The sequence below is a fragment of the Dermochelys coriacea genome, chromosome 1 (genome assembly GCF_009764565.3).
Source record: "Dermochelys coriacea isolate rDerCor1 chromosome 1, rDerCor1.pri.v4, whole genome shotgun sequence".
Classification (NCBI taxonomy): domain Eukaryota; kingdom Metazoa; phylum Chordata; order Testudines; family Dermochelyidae; genus Dermochelys; species Dermochelys coriacea.
Window position 1 is genome coordinate 335,529,945 of NC_050068.2, and position 26,933 is coordinate 335,556,877.

The 26,933-nt window shown below is 40.2% G+C and overlaps 1 protein-coding gene across 1 annotated transcript in view; it reads left to right on the forward strand.

The window, feature by feature from the left end:
- Positions 1-602: 602 nt before the first annotated feature.
- SEMA3A (semaphorin 3A) overlaps positions 603-26,933 on the forward strand; it is a 291,534-nt gene continuing 265,203 nt past the window's right edge. Inside the window, 1 exon segment of the mRNA XM_043497991.1 lies at positions 603-668. The gene's annotated coding sequence lies outside the window, so the exon portion shown is untranslated.

Here is a 26,933-nt window from a genome sequence, read left to right on the forward strand (position 1 = left end):
TTATATTTTACCTTACACTTATACATGCAATAGTCTCACCTGTGCTGTGCATCAATATTATTCACATACTACCATAAATCTGCTCGTTCACTGTACAAAAAATAAATATTCCCCCCACTCTTCTGTTGTGGCAGATTCAGGGAATAGGGCAGAATGAAACCATGATGTCATCTTTCAGTGAAGTGGGATGAATTTGGTTCAGTGTCTTTTGTCCAGGCTTCTATTCATAAGGCATTTTTTTCTTCTTTCCAATATAAAGTGATGCATTATGGGTTTCCTTCTATTACTGAGACAGTCCTGACAAACTGCAGTTGCAAATCAAGACTTCATTTAGCTGTAGCATAAAAGGCTGATGTTTTGTACAGTGACAGCATGATTCTATTTCATCAGAGTCTGTTGCAATAGGCATTCTCAAACAATGCTAAATTTGAAATACTCTCCTATTATATCAAATAAAGACAAGGTTTTGAACACTTTCAAACAATAACATGGTACCTGATTAAATTATTTAAAAAAATAATAATGTAGATCAACCCATTTGTTGTACCTATAAATTAGGTAATGATTATGAAACCAATATGAAATTCTCTTCTCTTAGGGGAGCTGAAAGTGATACCAGCCGGATAGGATACATTGCCTTAACCATTACGCACTTATGGCAGTGTAAGGTAAGAATTTCTTTAAATTATTATTTAAAATTAATTATTTTGACAGTGGTTGACATGAAGTAGTGAAGAATTCTGACAGAGTTATGATATTGTTTAAACATATAGGCTAACATTTTGAAAGTCATGGAAAAGAATTAAATGTTAATTAATTTCCTATTCAGATTTCAGCTATAAAGCAATTTAAACTCACATATTGATTTGGTCAGGGTCTGATGCAGAAACATAGAGAGCCACATTTTCATAATGCTGGTCTTTTTTTTTTTTTTTTTTTGCCGGAGCCAATTGCACCTGCAAAATTTGCATCCCACAGTTTTGAACTGTGAAGTTCTCTGATTTTGCATCTGCAATTCATTTACCAGGCACAAATTTCAGAGGAGCAAATTTCACATGCAAAAAGTGGCCTTTTAAAAATACGCCCCACGCTATCAAGACTTCACAATCATTGTTCAAGGCACGAGGATCCCAGTTTTGCATGCTCCAGTTTTCATTGTCTTCAGGTGAGCCAAAAGAATACAGGTTGGCATATCTAAGCAGTTTCCACCATCTTTATTAGGAATCTAATGCCAAGATTTTTACTTGTTGCTGTAAGTAAGCAAATCATTTGGCACCAAAGTTTTTAAAATGACCATTTATGCCCAGATCCTGATCCACTGCTTGATTTCAATGGCTATATTTGCTTAAGTAAATACAGCAAGATTTAGCATTTAAGGATAATTGGAATTATCTTTGAGAATTGCTTACAATTTTAGGATGATTTTCTCACGAGAAATGTTTAGAATTTTAGGGCTAAATCATGAGTGTGAATCTGGAGTAAGTCCATGTTGTTAGTCCAATGGCATTACACCAGTTTAACACTGATGAAACTGAGATCAGAGTCTGTCTTTTAGGGCTAGACTCTAACTTTACTCTTTCATGGGGTGGTTTAGGCCTCACTATACACCCAGCTAGCTACTCTTGCTTTTATCCCCACAGCTGGACTTTCAGTCTGAGCAAGGCCAGGCAGGGAAGAAAGAAAGGCAGAATTCTCACTCCTCTGCATGGCCAAGGAAGAGCTGTGACAATCTAGCCCTTAGCATTTAAGCCATAGATCAGAGCTGCATAAGCTAACTGAGCTTGGCACTATTGGAAGGAGCTTGCTGGACTGTGAAAGACACTGAAATGGTTATGATTATAGGAGTATTGAAATATTACAGGCAGACCGAGAGAGGCTTTTATTCAGTAGTACAAAGGTGGGGAGGATTAGCATGTACAGCCTCTTCCACTAAACACTTGCATAGCCGATTCAGTGGCATCTTACACTTGGAGTCCCTGTGTTTGAGGGTGTGCAGAGCCTGCTCCTTTGGTGTGCCCTGGATGTGAGAGGAGGCCTGGCCACGTACTCTCCCTCCACATTGAGCTGGCTGCAACTCGGGGGACAGGCTGTGTAGCCTTAAAGGTGAGTGTTAAAGGATGCTATAGCCTGCTCAGTGTGGGGTCTTCAAAAGAGAATGTGCATCAGGTACAGTTTCTCCTTGAGTTCCCCATTGGGCACTGCAGCTCTGCATCCCAGCCCCAAGCCCCTTGGCTTAAGTGCTGCCCTATTATTACCCTGTGAATCGAGATGAGTGAATCTCAATTGTGGTTTGAGATCTGTTCAGAGAAGAATCCATATGACTTGAATCTGCAAAACACACTGGAATTTTGAATACCTGGTTGATCTCCGGTCACATTTGGTCTTCTAATAACAGCTGGAAAGCAGCAGAGAGGGAAAATGCTAATATTACCTGTATGTGTCAAAACCCTAAGGAAAATGTAAATGTAGTTTGGCTCTAGAAGTACAGGACAGTTCATAGGGGTTCCTGATTTTCTGAGTACCTGTTCTCATATCCTTAATTAGAAAAGGAGTACTTGTGGCACCTTAGAGACTAACAAATTTATTAGAGCATAAGCTTTCGTGAGCTACAGCTCACTTCATCGGATGCATTTGGTGGAAAAAACTTATCCTTAATTGTAACCATTTAAAATACCCAGAAAAGGCTTGATGTTGGGTTAATTTCAAAAGAGAAGAAAGGGTCTTTTAACAAGTGGAGCATATGTAAGTTAGCAACAAACTTTAGAAGACTGTCATTTCCATTACTGTGAAACTATGGCTGACCCCAAAGTTTAAAGACAAATATTTTTAGATATTCCTTAATATTGTAGTCCAGTTTTCATAACTATATTCTACCACTATCGATGAAGGCTAAGTATCTACCTTTTCTTTCTGGTAAATAATAATCTCCTGATTTTTTCCAATCTAAATTGCCCCCCAGGGCACTAATAAAACAAGTCATGGTTCACAAAGTAAATTTCCTGTGCACTAATTGAAAATGGTTTCAAATTTATTAGAGTTTCCGTCATCACCCTGAGATCTGATGTGAGCCTGTGCAGTAGTCACCATGACCCTTAAATATATACCTGGGCAATAAAAGAAAGATTAAAGAGCAGTTGTTGTACAATAGCATTAAAAATAATAAAACAATAATGATGAGTGTCAAGTTAACTGAATGCTGCTTAAATGCCATGTGTTAAGCTGAAGCAGCAATCCTCTGGAAAGATTTGATATTGTACTGTCAAGTCCTTTCCTAGATTTACCTAGACACTTACTGTAATAAATAGGATCTTAAACTTTGCTTTAAATGCTCACGATAGGCTCCTTTGCTCTAAGAAGTCTGGGAAGGCATGGAAGTTGGGAGAGCTACCTCTTTCTTGTGTTCCTGTTTGCCTTGGTAAGCCACAAGAGATGAGGTTCTGTGGAGATCCCTGGGGTGATGCCATATTCCCATGGCATTCTAGTTCCCCCTCCAAAGCACCAACGCGAAGCAGCATAAGTAACTGTGCAAACTGAGTCCTGAAATAACTCATGCAGGTTCCCCTTCTGTGCTGTGGAACCCCTTCTTCCAAAATGTCATTCCACAGGGGGAGAGCACTTGAGGGAAGTACTACCACCATGCCTCATGAACTAGCTGTGCCATCAAGGATCCACAGCTTACCTGGTGCACATGTGCATTGAGTGGTAGTACAGAAGCACAGGGCCTGTATGCAGATGTTTTTTGCCTTTAGTGGATCCCAAAGAAAGAAAGAAAGAAAGAGCCCTCCTTAAAGCTTGGAATTTCCATTTTATTCAGACCCAAACTTTGTGACTTGGGCCATCTCTGATACTGAGATATATTATTATCCAGTCTATCTAGTAGGACTATATATTAATATCTGCTAACTATTTTATCCAGCCACAATTTCATTATAGAAGATCCATGCTCATGGCAAAAAATGGCAGAAGGCCAGATGATCAGCACTTGTACTGCTGTAGAGTCATTCTCAGATGTGCAAAAGACCAGTTGTAATTATCGTATTGTACTTGTGGGAATTGAGTTTCCTACATATTGTAACCCCCACAGGCTGGCAAGCCTATTAAAATGACAGTCACACCAGCAGCATAGCAGATACTTTGTCATTGATACGTATTCTGAGGTATTCCTATAGTTGTGTGTGTACCTTTATAATATATATATAATATTTGTGTGTGTACCCACAAAGAACCTTTCCCCATCCTCCAGCTACTCAGATGATTAATAGAATTCTAAGAACTTTATTCTTAACTCATAACTGCTGCACTTCAGTGATGACCACCTCATTTCTTTTAAACTCTCTTAATACCATTATTTTTCAAAATAGGATTGTAATTCTGCAGTTGGTACACTGCCCTGTAAAGCTGCATGTGGTGCTTACAGCCCTGAAACATGATGTAAAATCAACAGTACATATGCTTTGTAGAAAAAACTGAGCCTATCTGGGATGGTGCCAGTTCAAAGCCATTGAATGATTAATTGTGATATGGTTACAGAGGCTATGTCTACACTTAAAATGCTACTGCAGTGCACTTACTGTAATAAATAGGCTATCAAAATTTGCTTTACATGCTATCACTGGGTTAGTCTACCTCCGTGAAAGGTGGTAGCTAGGTCAATGGAAGAATCCTTCTGATGACCTACCGGTGTCTACACCAGGGGTTAGGTTGGCTTAATTACATCACTCTGGGGTGTGAATTTTTCATACCCTTGAGTGACAAAGTTAGGTCCACTGAACTTTTCCATGTAAACCAGCCCATAGCCATAACCAGCAAGGTGATTTTTGGTGAGAATGGAATCATTGCCATAATTTTTCAGCACTTTGTAACTACCTCTATGCATTCTGAAAACCTTCAGACAATATGGGGTTAGCCCTGCTCTACACTGAAAAGTTAGGTCAACCCCGCTATCTCCCTCAAAAGTTTGAAAAATCCAAATCCCTGATAGATGTAGTTAAGCCAACCCAACCCTGCTGTAGACAGCGCTGTCAATGGAAGAATTTGTCTGTCAACTTAACTACCACCTCTCGGGGAGGTGGTAGGAGATGGGAGAACCATTCCTGTTGCTGTAGTGATTGTCTCCACTGAAATGCTGCAGCTGTGCTGCTGTAGCATTTTAAGTGTAGACATAGCCTTAGTGTGGAAGTCCTTACTAAAGAAAACGTCTAATTGACTCCAATGGTAATGTCTTTCAATAGGAATGAGTAAAGGGACTAATTTTCATTTACACTGAAATTTTCATTTTCATTTACGAAAGCAGCTTTACACTGCTCTGGTTAATGTAAATTACATGCACTTTCAGGGCCCACAACCCAGATCAATGTAGGGTGGCCATATTGCAACTGAAAATCAGGCTTGTTGAATTGTACCCTCTGATAATAGTGATGCTTCAGTTGTTCAGGGGAGGAGTCATTCCTTTTTTTTCCTTTTGGGGCTAAGATTTCTCATACTCTGTCTTAGTCGCAAGAAGATGTTTTGGAGGGCTCTGAGTTTGGTCAAAGAGGAAAGGGCCATTTCAGGTCATTTCCATCTACACATGTAGCTTCTTAGAGTCAGGAGAGCAGTATTTTTAAATTTACCAAATGCCGCAATGAGGTCCATCTTGATTAGCATGGTTGCATTTTCTTTGTCGGTGGGTAGGAAGAGTTTATCCACCATAGCAACAATTGTTCTCTCAGTGCCATATCCTAGTCTGGAGCCTGACTGAGAAGGAACCAAATGCTGGCAACTGAAAAGTTTTCTTCCATTGAAATGTCAGTGACCCACTTTTCTGAGATCTCACTAGTCCTGTTACAAATTTACAATCTCTACTGCCCCCACTTCAGCCCCTCTCCTGGCTACTCTCAGAGGGGAATTACTTCATCTGGTTACACGGTTGACAACTTTTAAGAAATCAATTCCTGGACTTAGAAGAACAATTAAGACTCAAGGTCTGCAAGCTGCCTAAATCCATAAAAATGACAAAAAGGAGTAATTACACAGGATACCCATATATATGTTTTTAATGTACAATTGTCAATTTCTTCCCTCTCGCCACCATTTTGCCATTTGTTTTTTTTCTATGTTTTTCATGACCCTTCCTTTTCTGTGCCTTCATTTTTAATATAACAACACTAATAGCACTGTGGAATTGCTGCTGATCCACACCCATAAAGAAAGGGATTTTGGTCAGTAGTTAAATGTTCCCCCACTTCCTAGAGGTATCAGTTCCCTTTTTACACATGTTTCTGACCTCTCTCACTCCTCTCTTTCACCTTTTCTGCTTTTCTCAACTGTGCTTCAGTGCTCTAGGCTCCTCTCTGTCTGTTTAGTTAATAGGTGGCTGGGGCAGAATTTTGTTTCTGGAGATGTTTTCTCCTTAACTCAGAGATATGGAAGGGAAGGGGATTGGTAATAGGATATAGAGCCTTTAACCTCGAGATCATCATCTCAAATACAGCCCAGGTCAGTCATGTCTGAAAGCAATTATATTCTGTATATTGTGATCTATATGAAATGAATTAGTGGACTCATCCCATATCCATCCACATCAGTTAGAAATCTTTTTGGTGGTCCTAATGGGGAGTCTTTGAATGTACATGGGCACTGAACTCTTTCACTTCTAAAGAGTGTTTCTTCGGATTGGAGTTGAAGCACTCATTGGAGTGGGATGGGAAGATTCCAGTGACACTGACCACATTTTGGATAAACAAATGAATTTGGTCTCCAGGGCTCTTAATCTGGCACCTTTCATAATGACTAAATTCAATTAGCTTTTTAAAATACTAAGTGGCTCATTGAAGGAGGACCCCTGCTTAGGTAGATAAAGAATGGAGGTTATCCCCCAAACATCATAGAATAATAGTCTAATGCCACTTCAAAGACTTGTAGTGCTTCAAAGCAATACTTAAGAAAATTAAAAATTGTTCTAAGGTCATCAAGTGCATTTCAGTTCCTCTGACACTTGCCATTTTTTTCAGTGGGGGTCCAAATGTTATGGAATCTGAGTTGGATACTGAAACTGGTTAAGGAACTCTTAAGAAAACAAACTACACCTTATCATATTTCCTTAACATTCTCATGAAACATTTTACCCCAGGACACCCTCCACAAGCCCCACATATTCACAATGCAAGTCTCAGAGCAGTATTAACATATAAATAATGATGCAACAGAGACTGGGAAATCAATCTGGATAAAATAAGAAAGGACTCAGGCTTGTGTGCCAATCTCCAGCTGAACCCTTTACAATGAGGTTCAGAAGAAGTTCACTTAAGTTTATTTCCCTATTATGTTAATTCTTATCTCTGTACTTCCTGGTTATGAGTTGGAACCTGGATAGAAGTGCTAAAAGCCTGTGAGAAAAGGCTGTTTTTGAGGTATTTTTAGCCCAACCAGAAGCAAGGACATCTCAATCAATCTGTTTGAAGTTTATTGATAATTCCAATTCACTTCAAGAGAGAATCTCAGAGATGTACCTGAACTATATTCCCTGGCCTGTACACAGAGCAGTGTGTTGTACCTGTCAAAACTTTAGGGAGGTGCTAGGATAGACACTTAAAACCACAATCCACAAAGTTCCCTTGTTTTTTAAAAGTGACCAGTAGTGGCTGCAAAGATGCACAGTCAGAAACAAGAGACTGGTATTCAATGAAAGAGAGTGATTAGAAGAGGACACTTATAAGTAGGAAAACAAAAATTGAGCCATCACTTGCTCAGTTGCATAGCTTTCCCTTGATCATATGCTCATCTCTTCCTCTTTTAGACCAGTGCAAGATCTGGTCAGTAGTTCCTTAGATCTTTTCAGTTAACATACATATTCCAAGATGAGTCTGGGCAGCTCTGAGTGACTTTTTTCACTGCTCCACTTTACTGAGTGGCTTCTTTCCTTTCCTTTTCTTCATTTCATTTTATTTTCTCATCTTACTACCATTTCTCAGTTTGTCCTACATTATAAAGCAATGAACAACTGGGATGTATTTCTTTGGTGCTGTGAAAATGATTTATATGGAACTTGACTCTGCATTTCCATACTAATGTAAATATAGATTATGTATAAACATTTCATCATGCTCATGAACAAGACTCAAAAGCTGGATGCAGAATTTAGGAGGGATTCAAATGTAGGAGACTGGTTTGACTTAAGTAAAGACCCATGCTATGATTTTATCTGGGTCTGAACTTCCTTAAAGTTAGGGTGTATTTGGATGTCTGCGCTTTTGAGTCTGTCCCCTTATTAATATGTATAATGTAGTGATGTGTGTTTAGAATGAAGCATTCACCATCTAATCTTCATGATCTCTGGGTAAAATGTTCATAGCCAATTTGCAACATGGAGATCCACATATATAATAAATGTCATCTGAAAATGGCTAGTCAGGTGGCAAGTTGTGATTGCTGCTACTGATTAGCTATAAGAATTGTGCACACAGCTAGTTTCACCAATCAGTTGTCTGAGCTACTTGTTATGTCTTGTCTTTTTGATTGCCAGCTCTTTGGGGGAAGGACTGGTATTTATTTTGTGCTTGTATAATGGCCAGCACAAAGGGTCCCCAACCTGGAAGTGGTCTCTTAAAAAAAGAACTAGATAAGTGGAGGATGGTTCCATCAATGGCTATTAGCCAGGATGGGCAGGGATAGTGTCCCTAGCCTCTGTTTGCCAGAAACTGGGAATGTGCGACAGGGGATGGATCACTTGACGATTACCTTTTCTGTTCATTCCCTCTGGGACACCTGGTATTGGCCACTGTTGGAAGACAGGAGACTTTGCTAGATGGACCTTTGGTCTGACCCCGTGTGACCATTCTTATGTTCCCTGCATGCTACTGCAATATAAATGTTTAATAATAATAAACAATGCATATGTATTTTGTTCCTTTTAACTGAGCTTTAGCAAAACATAGGGTAGATTTCACATTATCCTTCCTACCTTTCATAGATACAGACAATTAAGCAGGAATAGCTTTTTTATCAACCTTATCTTCCCAATTGGAGTGGAATAGAAGGTTATTAAGGACATCATGAGGAATTTAAAAAAATAAGAAAGCTAGAGGAATGCAAAAGAAAATAAAGATTGATTTCTCTTCCCTTATTGAGTGCTAGCAGTTAGGTAAACTGATTTGCAGTGAGGTCATCCGTCACAATTGGATGATAATTCGAAAATGGATTAGGTTAGAAGTAGCATTTTCTGCTCCCTGGGTTTCAGCAGAAAATGGTTCAATTCTGTATCAGACCTCATAAACTAGTGGAGATCAATGCCCACCTAATGTGCCATTACACAGTGGGCACACTTCAGTGACTACAAGCCACAGCTGCGACTTGGGTTTTTACCACCTATATTTCCTCTGCTCTTTATTTGCTTTCCACAGGTGCTTTCACTTGATTATTTTTCCCCAGGGAATAAATAGTTTAAGAGAATTCTTTTCACTTTTTCCATAAGCAGCAGTAAGAGAGAGGTGTTAGAAACATACTCTAGGGTAGGGAAAGAATCAGAACATCTCTCTGCTTGTATTAGTATTCAGTAATGTTAGTGGCCTACTAAATCTGGGCAAAAAACAGTTTTACCATGTTAAGAACTTTTGAGATTCCAAAAGATCTTCCTGTTCTGAAGTGGGATAAAACATCAACATATCAAACAAATTTGTTTAAAAATGGATTCATCACAATGTTTTACTTTGATATTTTTAAATGTTTCATTTCAACTCTGATCTTTTATTTTTTGACATTTTAACTATAAATTAATTTACATTTCTTAATGAAAAGTTGTTTTGAAAGTTAAAAAAGGAACTTTTATTCTTGAAAATGTCAAAATGGACATTTTGAAAATTCCAAAACTTTTTTTTCATTTGTTTTTTCAAAATGGGAAATTCATCTAAACTTACCCTTTCATGTAAACAGTGTTGGTTTCATGGAAATGGCAGAAAAATGACCAATTCCATAGCCTATTCTAGTGTAAATCTGGAAAAAATATAGGTAAATTGTGGGGGAAATTGTTCACAAAAGACTAGATTGCACAATTCCTATTCACACTGATGAGCACATAAATAAATAGTGCCTGTGAAGTCTATATGCAAAAATTAGAGCTGAATGAATAGTGTTAGTAATAGTATAACAAAAAAATATTCATCCATACTAAAACACTTTTTATTTGTTTTCCAAATTGTATCAAATTTCTACTAATGCATTATTAAGTATTGTCTGAATAGTTTGGACAAATAATTTTCAAACTATGTGTTGTCCACTGCTGCTATTGGTAGTCTGAGATTGGGTGTATTTTCTACCCCTTAGTTATATAGATGACTGATATCTTTCAACATTATGGCAAATATTACACTTCCATACAAAGTGATGAAACTTCTGGGACTCAGTACTATTTTCCTGAACACTCATGGTTGCATGAATGTTTGCAAATAATGAAAAATACAACCTTAGACATTAACAATGAATCACATGCAGGTCATTTAGCCATAAATATATGCACTGAATAATGCTAAAATATATAAATAGGTTAGTGACTAATCCATTTATATATTTTAGCATTATTCAAACAGGAAATATCATGTAGGAAATATCATGAGGTAAGATGTCAAAGAGCACCTAAGACTCATTTTCATAAGTGACTGAAGCACTTAAGTGGCATATGCTCCTAAACCCCTAAAGGTATTTAGGTGCCCAAGGATGTAGGTAGATGTCTAGTGGAATTATTAAAAGCTCCAAGGTGTTTAGGCCCTTTTGAAAAGCCTACTAGATGCCTATTTACATTTTTAGGCAACCTAAATACCTTTAAAATCTGGCCCTAAGTGACTAAGTCACTTCTGAAAAGGAAATGTAGGCTCCCAAGTAACTTAGGCACTTAGCTATAATCTATCTGGGTGCAAACAGTAATCAGAAAGATCTAATATTTCTTTGATGCAGAGGTTGTGTCTTCTTTGTGTTTACTCAGGGGCCAGCCCATTTTGGTAAGTGCATTATTTGCCATAATGTTAACATTTTCAGTCATCTATCTAGCTACCGCAATATAAATCATGAATAAAAAAAATATAGTCACTAAATAAACTGTTCAAAGCAAATAATTCAAGTAGATCCAAACTGACCTAATTGCTTTCATTTGAATCTACTAACTCACTAATAATTTAAATTTGCAGAAAAAGTCATTCTACGTTTTTGTTTTGCCCGTTAAACTCAGTAACTTAGATAGTTCATAAAACAAGTGAGTTTTACTATCAGTGTAATTCTGCATTATTTTGAAGCTGCAAATAAAAGTTGCTTTTCTGTAGCTCTGTTTACTCATTGGTTGCTTCATAGGTAAGAATAGCATAAGGGATATAAGATTCTGAAACCTAATAATATCCAATGCTTAGTTTTTGAAGTAAATATTAGCTGCTAACTAGCTCCAGAGTGAAATTTGAAAAGGGAATTGAAACACTGCTTGTAGCCCCTATTAAAATCTCTCTGTTTTAATTGAGAACATGACCTGGGGGTTCCATAGCTCAACTTACACTGTTACATTGGTACAACCCTCTGCTTGATTTTGGCAGAGGGTGCTGAGCTTGGCAACTGCAGAGCACTGCACCTGCTTTCAACACAGGAAGTTATGTTACTTAAACTGAATCTAATCTGCTAATGATTGTTATGATTGGAGTGCAAGGTCACTTCTAGATTGCAATCAAATGTCAACATCTGGTTAATAAACAAAATGGCACTTTGTGATTATTGCATAGCAAATTCGAAGTGAGGTGAAATTTCCGGACTTTCAGTTAGCAGAAAATCTTATGATGTCAGTGATGCCAGCTCCCATTTTCTGACCACAAGAAATGAAAGAGGCTGTTTAAAGGATTAGATGTAGGAAACTACATTTTTTAGATTAAATGTATACCAGGAAAATTCATCCCTGGGGTAGCTCCATTGACTTAATTAGCATGACACCAAAGATGAAATTGTCCCACCATTTAAAAGAAAATTTCCGAGTGACTATTTCTTAATTGCTTCATGTCAAAATGCACTGAGGTGCATCGGGAACACTTGAATGGACCAAATCTTGATCTCTCATGCAGTATTCAAGAAAAAAGATCTTTTCACAAGGAATTTATGGCTTAATCCTGCAAGACTCTGAGGATTTGGCTATAATCCACCCAACCACTTTAGTATAGTGTGAGGAAAGAAACACAACTAGCCATTCTTTAACCAGCAACTAGAGAACTCCCTAACCAGTAAGTTTAGCTGTTTATTAAGCTCTTCTCTGCAATACTTCCTGGTCCTCTCTGGTAACTATGGAGGACCAGGAACTTTATAACAACTTCACAGTTAGCACATAAATTGTCCCATTGATTTCAATGTAACTAATTACATGCTTGAAGTTAGGCATTTTTCTCAAGTACTTTGCAGGATCAAGTCTTTAGCAGGGTGAGGGTGGGACAGAATCCACCTGCCATGCAGCCAGACTGCAATCTTTATTAAAACCTATGGTCACACACTGTGTCCATGGCCTTCTTCAGGCCCCTTTCCAGCCACAGATTTGGGGCTGCTTGTTCAGTGACTGACCAAGACTCATGAATCCTTTGACTCATCTGACAGTGTTGCCAAGTGTATTGGACAGAGCCATGGCACAGGTTGCAGAATCCCACACTTGTGGCCACTCAGTGGCTTGAACCTCTTGTGCAACAGAAATGCAGATCCTCTACTTGTGTGAATTGGCATAACCCCATTGAGGTGAATTGAGGTACCTTGATTCACACAAGCAGTAGCTTTACCATCAGGATCTGGCCTGTAATGTTTCCACTGTATTTTGAGCATTCTGTACTTGCCAGTGGGTGCATATATTCCCTATGACATATGATAAAAGTTCATGGGTAGGACTGAAGGGAATCAAGCCAGTCGGGATGTTCCATTTCTGAAAGTTCTAAAAGAATTATGTTCAAGTCACTTTGTAAATCTGATTTTGACACTTTTACTGCAATAAGTAGCACCTTACTCCATGAGTAGTCCTATTGAACTCAGAGGGGCTACTCGTAAAGTAAGATGATATTCAGTGTGATGCAAGGGTTTCAGAATTTAGTTCTATGTAAGTGGGATAAGCCCTATGTAACTGGATCAAATTAAGTGTCACCACTGGGAGTTCTATATTACTCCCCACTTCCTGCACATCAGCCTAATGGTATAACCACTGTCCCACAGTTCAGACTCCGGGGAAGTGAACGGCAACACACATCAAAGTGCTGGGCTCTAACTGCCCCATATAGATGCTGCAGGCACAAACTTGAAGTTTTCTAGTATACAAAGATTCCTGTTCAAACACGACTACGTTAGTGAGAACTAGGGACCCTTCAGTTCACGCCCACATCATCCACACGGGGGAGTAACCACGCAACACTTTGGTGCGCACTGCTATTTACAGATCCAAAGTCCAATCTGCAAGGCCGTGTAGACATATCTTACCTTTTTGGTGAGGAGCTCAGTCTTTCGAGAAAGCATTAACATGATCAGACACAGAGCTATTGCATTTGAAGGTGACTGGGAACAATTAATAAAACACCAAAGAGAGAATTCCACATGACTGCTTAGCATACAAATATTTCAATTTAATACATTTAGCTGTGCAAGCAAATAAATATTTTAACAGCACATAAATTATTTAAAAAATTAAATAGCTGGGCTAGAAGTGAATCTTTGTTATAACAAATTCACATGCAAAATTCACACACACTCCTTGACATACACATGCATATAAAAGTACACCTTCATATGTATACAATTCTTTGATTTTTTTACAAACCATTTCTAATGTATTGTGCTCCATAAAATGTAGTTGGGTGGGACATAATGAATCTGCCAATCTGGTTTCCATCCCCGCAATTAATTCTTGAATTGTTTAAGAAGAATTGGAACGAAAACTGCAATGTCTCTCTGTCCATATGTAAAAGCTTCAGTCATCTGAAAAAAGTCTAGGCCCTACTCCTTAGGTCCAGCTGAACTCTGCTTAGTACTGGACTCAGGAACTGATGGGCAAATATGGCTTTATATCATCATTGCACACGGCAGATCCCCAGAGCTGCTGGGGAATGAATAGCTCCCAATATAATTTAGAGCAATCTCCACACTGCGCTAATATGACCAGGTGGAAATGGATCCCAAGAAGGTTCTACAGCAGTCAGGGATTACTGGAGTGTTAGAGGCACTTCTGTCACACCTCCTCTCCAAAACGTCTACTCCTTCCCTCAGCCATGCCTTTGATATATTCTTTATAGTAGGGGATGGCACAGAGCCAGCAAGCAGGCTATATTCACCTTGTAGGGTTTGTCTATACGACAGGTTATGTCAGTATACTTTTTGTCGCTCAGGGGCGTGAATAAGCCACCTTTCTGACTGACGTACGTTACACACATCTCAGCGCTGGTGTGGGCAGCGCTATGTCAGCGGGAGAGCTTCTTCTGCCGATATAGCTACCGCCTCTCACAGAGGTGATTTTATTATGCCGATGGGAGACCTACAGTGGTGCAGCTGAATCAATCACTGTAGCGCTTCTAGTGTAGACTAGCCCTCTTTGCTGCCACACTGGCACACAGAAGCCCTACTGGGAGCCAGGAGCAGGTCTCTGTTAATAGTGATTTGCTGCCATTAACTACCTTCATGTGAGGTCGGAAATATTGCCTGCAGCCTAAATGGGATGAGACATAGGGATTAAATAATCCACCCCACTTCAGATTTTCATAAAGTTTCCACTAATCTAGAGCACTATCTGTTCTCAAAAGGCTCAACTCTGAATCTACTAAAGGATATACAGGTCCTCATCTCTCTGAGTTTTTCTTCCATTCATTTTCATACTAACTAAAGCAGATAGATTCTAGATTCTGCACAGATTCTAGAAGTGATGCACTATGGTCACCTCAACTTGTTTGTACAAGGTCTTGCCCCACCCCCAATTAACTTAATTTGACTAAAAAAATGAACACTACAGTGTCTCTCTATCTGTATCTAAAAGCTTCAGTCAACAACTTGAAAAAAAATCTAGGCCCTAGACCTCCAGCTGAGTTATGTTTAGCTTTACTCAGGGACTGGAGGACAAAAGTGTCTGTACACCATCTTTGCACAACCCACATCTTACCTGAGGCCAGGTATGAGACCTAGTAGTCACAGCAGTCATAATGTCGTGGCTTCATTCTGCTGGCTTTGTCTGATGGGAACAGCAACTAATTTCAAACCCTGATCGGTTGAACTGCTGGACTGAAGAAGGATGAGATGTAAATCTGCTTCCTTTGTTGATAGCTTCTGTGTCAGCTTCAGACTCCACCTCCTGGCTGTTTCCCAGACGCTTGTGCTGGGCTTGCCCCGGCCCTGCTTTCTGCACATGTACATACATATGGATCATACAGATGTTTACAATGCATCCAGCCCTTCTTCTCACTGCTCTGGACACACACACACATGCATTCTATGATCTATCTATAAATAGCGTTTACTTTTTAAAGGATCCGTGTAATTATATGTATAGAATTCAGTGAGATACATTACGCTGGTCCTTTAAAAAGTAAACTCAATTTTTAAAACAAGTGCTTTTAAATTCAATATTGTACGTTATTATATAGTTACAGGCCATATGTTAAATTATTTTAATTTCTTGCTTTTAAATTATTATTACCACAACAAACTTGCATTTTAACATTTAATTTAAAAGAAATGCAATATATGTTTTCTTGCTCTATTTAATATACTGTAGGATATTACTTTCCTTTACCACACCCAGATGTTATGAGGGTTATTTTTATTTAAAGACTATAGTATGGCTACAGCAGTTTTGTATTCCCCAGAAAAGCTTGAATACATTTTATGAATCGTGAATACTTTACATATTTTTTTCTTTAATGTATCTCCCAGGAACTGAAAACACCTGCTGTGTAAGCCTGTGCATTAGAAAAGCAGAGAGGTTATATATTGGAATCAGGCTTATGGATGAAAATAAACCTTTTTTTAATAGGAATTCCACCTGGGAATGGCTGGTATAAGATCTGTTAAAAACAATGGGAAATTTTGTTTAGACCCACAACCACGTTAAAAGAAAAAAATAGAAACTAAAATGAAAATTTAACTCAAAGTTGCAAAAAAAAAAAAAGAAGCCCCATAGGAAAATTGCAAATTTCCCTCTACCAACAGTGCTTTGAGACCCACTGTTTCCCCTGTAGGTATCCACATGGTTTTGATTTCCCCCTGACTACAAAAAAACAAACATTGGCAAATATGCCTTGGAAAAAGTGGCGACCCCACTGTGTGAACTAGCACTTGATGCTGTTTGCCTTGATAGATGCTCAATTTGACTGTAAAGATGAGTTGTTTTGGTTTTAATTTGAGGAAGTTTTACATTTCAGTAAAACCAAAATGAAAATCCCCATGTTTGAATTAGTAAATTGCAACAGTTGAGCTTTACCCGGGATTGACATTTTGCCATTTGTTCATTGTGGCTTTGTCATTTGTTGTAATTTTTTCCCTGCCATTTAAAGAAGTACAAAATCATTGGAGAAAGAATGGAAGGTGGAAGAGAAGAAGAAAAATTGAAAAATTCAGTAATAAAATAAATCAACGCATTGTAATTTTTCCTGTAGTATTTGCACAATGGGAGATTCAAGTTTAAGGTCATATTCAGGGGCATAGGCTCCTAGCTTCATGAGAGGAGGTGACAGATTTAGTCTTAGAAATCTTTGGCCCCCTGGTATTGTGGCTGCAGTTGCTATTTGCCTAAGTTGTAGTGTTGGCAGTGAGAACAGATTTATGCGCATAAAGCTGCCATTCTGCAAGGGCTCTTATAACACAAAACGCACTTCTCAAGTTGTACCTTGGTATGAAAAGAGCTGAAAGAAAGAAGCAATTGACTACCAAGAGAATGGTACCAGATGCTGGCCTTTTGACATCGACCAGTGGGCCATGGCTGAGCACTTCCTCAGCATACCTTGTTTCACTCACTACAACGTCCACCCTAAGAACGCTTATAATGAAAAGCACTGTAAAAAAACAAAGAGATTTAGGCCACATTTCAAAAGGGGAAATTATCTAAAACTCAGAGAAAAGACAGTGAAGCATACCGTTTATAATTTTCAGTTCCCAAGTAGACAGTTCACCAAATTTACAATACCATGCAGAACATTTCTGGTCTGCTTAAAATTCATAAGGGCAACAGTGTTTTACATGATCTCAGATTCCATACTGCACCATTTTCTTTCCTTACATTCTCTTTTTAATATTTCTTCTTTCTATTTCCCTTTTCTTTTAGATCCTGCTAAACTTCTTCAAAAAGGAGACAAACTTGGTATATGCAAATCTGTATTATAATGACTAAGTTCACTTTATAATTGCACTTCCAATAGCTGGAATAATCAGTAACATACCTATTCCTTGGAGACTGTAGGTACAAGACCATCCTTTACATAAAGCATTGGACTAAGTCTCAGGAGATCTGGGTTCAGATCCCAGATCTGTGTGACAGGGTCGGGCCAGATGGCTACAGGAGAGTAATAGAAGGCAGATATATTAGCCCCAGGTTAAGTAGGTCCCTTTTCCCTGGTTAAGGTAACAGGGAAGGTTCCAGAACAATCAGGAACCTTCTGAAGATAATTAAGACAGACAGGCTGATTAGAACACATGCAGCCAATCAAGAAGCTGTTAGAATCAATTAAGGCAGGCTAATCAGGGCACCTGGGTTTAAAAAGGAGCTCACTTCAGTTTGTTGTGCGTGTGTGAGGAGCTGGGAGCAAGAGGCACTAGGAGCTGAGAGTGAGAACATGGACTGTTGGAGGACTGACGTGTACAAGCATTATCAGACACCAGGAGGAAGGTCCCATGGTGAGAATAAGGAAGGTGTTGGGAGGAGGCCATGGGGAAGTAGCTCAGGACGTTGTAGCTGTCGCACAGCTGTTCCAGGAGGCACTCTAGACAGCTGCATTCCACAGGGCCCTGGGCTGGAACCCGGAGTAGAGGGCGGGCCCGGGTTCCCCCCAAACCTCCCAACTCCTGGTCAGACACAGGAGGAGTCGACCTGGACTGTGAGTTCAGAAAAACGGCCAAGCTGAGGGCTGCCGTGAAGCTCCAAGATGAGCAAATCTGCCAATAAGCACAAGACCCACCAAGGTAGAGGAGGAACTTTGTCACACCTGCTACAAACTTTCTTTGTTACCCTGGGCAGGTCAATTACTCTTTCTGTGTTTCAGTTCCACATCTGTAAAATGCAGATAATAATACTTTCCCCCCATTGTAAGGTCTTTGGGATGGAGACTGTCTCTTACATCTTCAGATTGGGTTGTGTGAAAAGGTCCCTCATGAACACAGCAAGATACATTCAAAATCAACTCATATAGCTTGATTTAAATTTTAAACTTTGCCCTTCTATTGCACCTTTTAGCTAAAGATTGCCAAGCAATTTACAAGCAATACTGAATTCAGTTTTGCAGTGTCCCTGGGTGGAAGAGATATAGTCTTATTACTGTTTTATAGATGAAGAAAATAGGATGTCTGTGACAGAAACAGCAATAGACTACACATCTGCTGAGTGGCAGGCCTCTGCTTTAACCACTAGGCCATCTTTCCTCACTTCCAAAACCCTCTGCCAAAAATATTTACAAACTAAATATGGGGACATGGTGATATGTGGCATATCAAATGACAGTTGCTGCTGCCTTTCTAATTCAAGCCCCAAGATGCACACTGCCAAAATATTGTAGCACCAACATGCTAATAATGCTGGCATTGGAAGATATGAAAAGAATAATTTTCAGCTGGGACAAGGTGAGAAAGAGACAGAGAGGTGGTCTTTTTGCTAACCTGGTAGAACTGCTGCTTACTGGGCCATGATTGTTCTAGCTCTAGTCTTGGCTATTGTACAATGTACTGGAAATGGACAGAAGTAGCCCAGGCACTGGACAGTTAAGGCAGGCAAATTCAGCTTCTTGGACAAGTCCTTGCCACTGTCTGGCTATCAGTTGATAGACACAAAGAGCATCCTGTCACAATAATATTTTAGGGCTTTTTTTTTCCTTTGCAAATAATTGGAGAAGTTTCTTTGTGGACTTGAGACTAGCTTAGAGAGGACGATAGCTCAGTGGTAGGAGTCAAGAGATCTGGATTCTGTTCCCAGTTCAGCCACAGCTTTCCTGAGTCACTGAACCCTAACCTCTCAGGGTTTGATTCTTCATTGCCTTGCACATTCTCTAACTCTTAGCATCTGCACAAAGTGAGTGTTAAATCTTGCTCCACTCACATCCATTCAGAATGCTGCCCCAAAGATCAGATTCCTAGCCCCTTGGTTTGACCAGCTCGCAGCTTTCTCTGAATCCCTCCACTGGCTTCCTCTTCTCTGGCACTTCCCCTTCTCTTTAAAGGCCATTTACAGTCAATCCCTCCTCTGTTTTTCATCTTCATTCACAATCAAGCAGTCATTGCTTTCCTCCCGTCAGCCCTTGTTGCCAGCATCACCCACTTGTTAAATTTTCAAACAAGCATCTTCGTGCTTTCTCCCTCACAGCTGGAAGAAGCTCCCTATCAATGTCTGCAAGATTACCTCATTATACATCTTCAAATCCCTCCTCAAGTCTCTCCTTTGGCTTGATACCTACAAAAAACTTGAGAATGGTTAGGCCATTAGTGTTCAGAGATCACTACTGACTCCCAATATTGTCTCATTGTTCACTTATACTCCCGTCTGTCAATATCCATCTGTTGCCGCTTGTCTGCTAAGCTCCTTGGGGAAGGGATCATCTTTTTATTCTGTGTTTGTACACCACCAAGTACATTGCGGTCCTGGTCTATGACTAGGAATAATAATAATAATGCTACCAAATCAAAATAGTGTAACTTTGCACTCACTTTGCACAGGGGCAAATGACTATATAAAGTACTAGCAATGGAGAACCAGGCCCTCAGTTTCCTCATCATCAAATATAAAGTAACATCTGATCTCACTGAGGTTAAATTAATTTATGTTTGTAAAGTGCTTTGAGATCCTCAGGCTACAGAAAGGCAACATTTTCCCCAAATTTATAAAAGGTAAACAGTTAGGGTTACCTCGCTGTCTGTAGTGTTCTCATATATTTCCCCATGCTTACTAATGTTGATTACTCCCAGCCGTGTTGCTATCTAACTGTAAATACTTGATTTAGTCATCTGCAGTAACTGGCAAGTTTTTAAGAGCCACTGCTGTATTAGTGCATAATGACTTAACCTCTCTTGTCAGATGAAGAAACCAAAGATGTGCTGAAATGACAAAAGAACTTTCAAACTAAGCAACCTTTCACATTACAAAAAAAAATTAAGTGAAGTTTCAGGAAAAGAGATTTCTCGAGGTGTCAGAGGCATGTATTCTAGCTGGCAAAAAAATAAAGGTTTAGCAAACTCCATAGCTCTAAGAAAATAAGCATTGGAAAATGATATATTTCAAGACTAACAATGAATATGTCATACATTTTCATCTATGAAATGCTTGAATGCTTTTCACTATGCTCCAGAAATCAGTAGCGAGAAACACAGAACAAAACCTTATTGTTTGAAGAAAAATAGCTTGTACTGAAAAGACTGTATCTCAGTGTAATTACCTAAACATGTTTTACCATGTATATATAATATTACACTCTGTACTCAGAAGGATTCCAAAACAGTTTACATACGAATAAGGACCACTTCACCCATCACTGAAATGCAGGCACCTCTGAGGTGGAAAATGGAAGCTGCTGTCTGCTAGCATATTCCACAAGAGTCTTCCAGGAGGGGACATGAAGAGTAGCTTATCCAATTGGAACTTCATGGAGAATTTAGGTAAGCATAACATAATTACCCATGTTGGAATTTGGCCAGAATGCTAGGGTTAGCACTGCTACTTATGTGAAAAGTGCCATGGGACCTTCAAGGGCTACTAAGTGGTCAAGGCTGTGGTTTTAGGTTTCATCCATAATATAGGTGACTTCAGGACATTGCTAAATGTGTTGCATTGAGTGTGAGTTTCACTCATTTAATGAGACCAAAAATACTCTTTTTTATTTTATTTTTTTTACTTTTGCTGATATTTCTGACTATTCATTGCTATTTGTGATAAAGGGAGTTAAAGAGGTTGAAGAGAGAAGGAGAGGAGAAGGAATGTTGTTATGCATTGAGTTCCCAACCCAATCTCAATGTCACTTGGGGCACAATCTCCCAGTAGATAAATAAATGTGAGTTTTGCTGTTGATTTGATTGGGGACAGGATTAGGCTTCTAATGAATAAATGTGAAGGAAGTATCTTGCATATGAATTCTGTGATTCTTTTTGCATAGAGTGTTCTAAGTCATTTAAGCTATTTTTTCTGAACCTATTAGGTGTAGACTTACTCATTTCTAAGGGCTTAGTCATGGCTTTTACTTGAGTCCCACTGTAGGGGCAAATTGTTGCTATGCTGATCCTGGAGCACTGCTAGAGTCACAATATCGCTCCCAGTTCCCCCACTGCTCCGGGGAGGGCATATGCTGCATCAGGTCTGCTCCCCAAGGCAGCAATATAGCTGCACGGCCAGGCATATTACAGGGGTGTGGAGCCAAGGCCCAACCTATTCTACGCCTCATCTTACCTGGTTATTGCATCTTCTTATACCCAAATGCCGCTGTATAATCTGTGCCATGATTTAAATGAAAGCAACACTGACTCCCATTCTTTTATTCAGAATTTGAGTTGTGTGCAATAAAATGGGGCTTCCTTTTCTACACACTCTCTTTATTTTGGTCTCTGTTTCTAGATTGAGACACCATGCAGGTGGGGTACTTTTTTTTTCTCTCTCTCTCTCTCTTAGTATTATTGGACAAGATTTTCAACAATTACTTTGTGATTTAGGGTGCCTCTGTTTCTGGGCATTAGACTCAAAACACCCTTTTTGGGATTTAATTCTCATAATGGCTCTGACCGATTGTCTCTCTGAAAATCAGACCCCTTTGAGTCATCTTGAGCTGAGCATCCAAAAACTGAGGCATTCAGAAAAACTAATCACTATTCACAATGTCACCCAGGGTGCTCTAATGATAGAACACCTTTGTGCCTCTGATACTTTTCATTATAAACTGGGAGGGACAGGGGAGAGTAAAGTCTTTAATAAATCAGACACACAAAAAAAGGATCTCCCAAATGCAACATTTAAAAAACAAAAAAGAGAAAGTGATAGTTCACATGAAAGAGGGCTGACAAGCAGACTTCTTCACTGCTCACAGGTAACTGAATAACTCAAACTGTCTGGTGTAGGTATAATCCTGGTACAAATGCAGACTATTAATGACTTGCTGAGACTGGACTCAGTATGGTCAGACCACTGGCATTCAGCAGAGCTGCTAAAATGTGAAGGAGGCAAATAAGCATATGAGTGGAGATAGTAGAGTAGTGCCAAGAACCACTGACAGGATTTATTGGGCCAGGAAAAGATGTGGGGTTCAGCTCTGGTGCTGATAGATGAGGGAGAAGAGGAGAGAGATTAGACACTGTAAGAGCATTACTGATGGAAGGATAACCTGCCCAGATCAGCACAGGCCCAGGTGCTTGTCCCCTTCTCCACTGATCTGTTATGAATTGTGCTGCTCTGTCCAAACCAAACACATCGAATCAGAGAGCAGTCTAGCATGGATATTGCAAACGCCTCTGCAGCAGCTGTGTACAGCTGTGCATATCAGGCACACAGGTGTTTCTGCCTGTATTTTCTGCCTTGCCAACGCTGTTTTTTATATGGGCAATTGAGATTGTTGGCAATCCCAGTCAGATGTTTCACAGCTATATAGAGCGTGGGTGTGTAGACCACCCAATGAGAATAAATGAAATTATTCTTAGTCTTTCAAATGACTTCCTGGTCATTCTCATCCTTTTGAGGAGAAAGGCAAATGGGGCAGGTGAATCATCTTGGCAATATTGCCAGATTAATCTGATTGTAATTTAGCCAAGAAAGATCAGATGAGATGCTCACGTCTGGTTGTCAGCAAAGTCCTGCTTTTTACTTAGCTCTTCAGAAGGCTTTGCTGAGGCACAAGAGGGTCAAGTGACTATCCCCAAGGTCACACAGTAGTCAGTGCCTCAATTCATATTGAAATCCAACATCCACTTGCCTCTGCATCCTTTGTTCTAACCACGAGACCCACCCTAAATTAATTGGTGAGGAATTCAACACTGGTTGCACTGTGTGGGTTCTTTTGTGCTAGTGACAATACCGTGGCAGTTTTTTCTTGCTGAATAGTGGAAAAGTCTGGTACACAACAACAATCCAAAGCAGTGGATGTATTGTTTCTTGACTTTAGCAAAGCTTTTGACACGGTCTCCCACAGCATTCTTGTCAGCAAGTTAAGGAAGTATGGGCTGGATGAATGCACTATAAGGTGGGTAGAAAGCTGGCTAGATTGTCGGGCTCAACGGGTAGTGATCAATGGCTCCATGTCTAGTTGGCAGCCGGTGTCAAGTGGAGTGCCCCAGGGGTCGGTCCTGGGGCCCGTTTTGTTCAATATCTTCATAAATGATCTGGAGGATGGTGTGGATTGCACTCTCAGCAAATTTGCGGATGATACTAAACTGGGAGGAGTGGTAGATACGCTGGAGGGGAGGGATAGGATACAGAAGGACCTAGACAAATTGGAGGATTGGGCCAAAAGAAATCTAATGAGGTTCAATAAGGATAAGTGCAGGGTCCTGCACTTAGGATGGAAGAATCCAATGCACCGCTACAGACTAGGGACCGAATGGCTCGGCAGCAGTTCTGCGGAAAAGGACCTAGGGGTGACAGTGGACGAGAAGCTGGATATGAGTCAGCAGTGTGCCCTTGTTGCCAAGAAGGCCAATGGCATTTTGGGATGTATAAGTAGGGGCATAGCGAGCAGATCGAGGGACGTGATCGTTCCCCTCTATTCGACACTGGTGAGGCCTCATCTGGAGTACTGTGTCCAGTTTTGGGCCCCACACTACAGGAAGGATGTGGATAAATTGGAAAGAGTACAACGAAGGGCAACAAAAATGATTAGGGGTCTAGAGCACATGACTTATGAGGAGAGGCTGAGGGAGCTGGGATTGTTTAGTCTGCAGAAGAGAAGAATGAGGGGGGATTTGATAGCTGCTTTCAACTACCTGAAAGGGGGTTTCAAAGAGGATGGCTCTAGACTGTTCTCAATGGTAGCAGATGACAGAACGAGGAGTAATGGTCTCAAGTTGCAATGGGGGAGGTTTAGATTGGATATTAGGAAAAACTTTTTCACTAAGAGGGTGGTGAAACACTGGAATGCGTTACCTAGGGAGGTGGTAGAATCTCCTTCCTTAGAGGTTTTTAAGGTCAGGCTTGACAAAGCCCTGGCTGGGATGATTTAACTGGGACTTGGTCCTGCTTTGAGCAGGGGGTTGGACTAGATGACCTTCTGGGGTCCCTTCCAACCCTGATATTCTATGATTCTATGATTCTAATCCCTATAGAAAGATTCAGTCCTTATAGGAGGAAAGTACTTAAAAAACACAGACATACAAACAAAAATAAGAGACAATCTTGAGGTTGTTCATTGTCCTTTAAAGACAAGTTTTCTTTCCTAATAGCCCTCAGGCTATTTCCTGCTGAGACCAAAGTCATCATAATATGAGAGAAAATCATCCTGTGATAGGAGAACACATTCTCAGGTGTGCATGTTTCAGAGTAGCAGCCGTGTTAGTCTATATTCGCAAAAAAGAAAAGGAGTACTCGTGGCACCTTAGAGACTAACAAATTTATTTCAGCATAAGCTTTCATGAGCTACACCGATGAAGTGAGCTGTAACTCACGAAAGCTTATGCTCAAATAAATTTGTTAGTCTCTAAGGTGCCACAAGTACTCCTTTTCTTTTTTTCAGGTCTGCATTGCATCCTTCTTTCTCCCTTCTAACTTAAACACTAGACTTCTCATCTCTGAAGGACAGAGATCAGGCAGCAGAGATATTTCAACTCCTGTTTTATTTTGTTTTTTTACACAGTCATCATCTGAAAACTCAGAAAGCTGAGTATATGGGACCGGTCCACAGCTTAGGAAATTCACTGAAAGACTCTCTTCACCTCCGAGGTAGAAAGTGAACTGCTCACTTTCCAAATGTATTTTCTAAATCTCCTTACAAGGCTATCTAGCTGTGGTGTTTGTTTCTGAGTTTACCACTTGTCACCTAAACAGTGGCATCTGCCTGAACAAATGAATGACGACAAGCAGTGGAAAGCAAGGGTGTAGTTTATATAAGAACAGTCTCTTGGGAACTTGGTGCTGGGGGAGGGGTAGGACCTAACAAAAGTAGCATATATAAGTGCTGGGTTATTATTTTCTGAAATAAATGTTTTCACATTGCTTATAGCACAGTTGGGAAAAAAAGTGAAATGGCTTCTTTGGGAGTCCACCAGAAGTGGGAAGATAATATGGTAGTTAGAGTGATTTCTGAGGTCAGAGGAAGTCTTTCGATCAACCAAACACTTGAACAGCTAAATTAACAAGTGTCTGTCCATCCAGTCAAGGTTGCATGTGGACCCAGACTTAGTACAGCAGGTCTACATTTAAAAAGTTGCAGCAGCACAGATGCACCAGTTCAGCTGCAGTGCTTCATCAAAGACTAGGGTTCCCAATCCTCCATAAAGAGTAATGTTTAATTAAAGATTATGTCATGCGATTAAATCTCCAGGAATATGTCCAACCAAAATTGACAACCCTATCAAAGAGGCTAATTCGCCTACAAGAGAGCGTCTCCCAGTGGGGTAATTAATCCACTTCCACAAGAGGCAATAGCTATGTCAATTTATTTATTTAGCGTGTGCGTAATCATCTAGCTAAGCGATGGCATCTGCAGTGGCATGATGCAGTTCTTCTAGGCCACCGCTGAACCTCGTCAGCAGGCATTCATCGACGATGTGCGTCATCGTCTGTGTTGCACCACAGCTGCACAAAGGCCCCAGCGATACTGGCTGTGTGCACAGAGACCTTGCCTGGTCCAGTTCAACAGGGACTACTGGCGACGGGGCAGGTCAAAACCAGGAGGGCAAATTGTGGGGTCAGCAATGAGGGACTTATGGGGATTATAACAGATATCCATTCTTCTCACGCCCTAACATCCTGGTGTGGCAGATGAGACCATAATGGGCAATGTGACAGTAAATGTGCAGCTGGTGGTTTAGAAACGTCATTGTGCACTGGCAGGTTTCTCCAGTAACTTGCGAGTGGCAACCTCTCATCTGATATGAGGAGGAGCCATATTGCTCAGAACTAGAAGCCATGGGAGTGGAGTCAGACGTAGGGTGCCGGAGATGATACACATGGTGCCATGTAACTGCATATCCAACAGTTTGATGTGTGATGATCGACTCCATACTGGTGCGCAGTACTCCGCCAGTGAATACGAGATGGCAAGAGCTGATGTCTGCAGAGTTAGAGCACGAGCACCCCATGATGAACCTGCCAGTTTGCTAAGAAGATTGTTGTGCGTCTTAACTTTAGCTTCTGTCTTCTTCAGGTGGGCAAAGTAACACAGTGTGCGGTCTAAGGTCACACCTAGATAGACCAGTTCTACTTCATACTTCACCTTCTGACCCTTCAGATAAACATTCAGTTCTTGGGTTGCACTGGCGTGATGAAGATAGAACAAACTGGAGACTGTTTTTATGATGCTTGGCTGGAGGCGTCAAGTCTTATAGTAGTCAGCTAACTTTATCATGTCCCAATTTAAGGTGGCATCAAGCTTGTGGAACATCCGGGACTGGGTACTGCAACAGATGTTGTCTGTGTATATGAACTTTTGTGACTCCATTGTTGGCAGGTCATTGATGTAAAGGTTGAATAGGGTTGGAGAAAGCACAGAGCCCTGGGGTAAACCATTGCTCTGTCATCTCCAAGCACTCATCTTCTCCCCCATATGGACTCTAAACTGCCTATTACAGAGGAACAGATCAACGACACCTGTGGCCCAAGG